Below are 1,030 nucleotides of genomic sequence, written 5' to 3' on the forward strand. Positions count from 1 at the left end.
AATCAAAAACCCCCAAAATCCCAAAACTCAAAAACCTAAAACTCCAAAACACACATCCATGGCTTCTTCTTCCAAGAAACAGAAAACCAATGCTTCACAAAGGAGTCAAGGAACATCTATGGAGTCTAACCCACTTGATTTAGCAAAGCTTCTTGCTAATGATGATCAACGCAAGGTTTTCGAGGAACACTTTCATTGCAGACCCATTTTCACTCTGAAATTCGGTAAGATTGAAAACTTTAAAGGATATGATTTTCTATTTCCTTTTCTTTTGCGGCAACAAAACCTTTTTAACTTTTGCTGCGAAACAAACGACATTTATCCCGAACTCATTCGAATTTTCTACTGCAACTTGAACTTTCAGAAAAACCGTCTCACTTCCTATGTAAAAGGAAAGGAGATTGTGATAGATTTAAAAACTTTTAGTTCATTGTACTGTAACATACCTTTTAAAGGTAACGTTGTTGGTTTCGGACTTCAATGTCATTGGGATAACTATGATAGTAAGGAATTCTACTACTCTATGTGTAGAATTTCTAAGGAAGAAATAGAAATGCGTAAGCAGCAAAGCTTTGGGAAAACTGTTAAAAACCGAGATATCCTTTCTGCTGGACATCTCAAACTCGAAGATCGTTTGTTGCATTATCTTCTCAGCTATGTCATTTTACCAAAATTTTCAAACCATTCGCAAATAAGTGACATAGAACTCCAATTGATGTATGCCATAAAAATGAATATCAATATAAATTGGTCTGAGATGATAATGAGGCAAATGTGGAATGTTCGAGGAACTCAAAGTCCTTTGCCTTATGCAATCCTCATAACAAATTTTTTTACAACAATTCGGTGTGTCTACAAATGGTGAAACTAAGGTACCTCTGAATCTTCACGAAAGCAAGATTGATATGGAAGTGGTCCACAAAATGGGTTTTTCTGCTGATCCTCGCGATAGAAGTGGTCGCACCTACAAGCACTCAACCGATAAAGAACCTGCCTCTGCTGACCAAACAGAACCTAGCCCTCGCACACC

The sequence above is a fragment of the Lupinus angustifolius genome, chromosome LG17 (assembly GCF_001865875.1).
Source record: "Lupinus angustifolius cultivar Tanjil chromosome LG17, LupAngTanjil_v1.0, whole genome shotgun sequence".
Taxonomy (NCBI): Eukaryota; Viridiplantae; Streptophyta; class Magnoliopsida; order Fabales; family Fabaceae; genus Lupinus; species Lupinus angustifolius.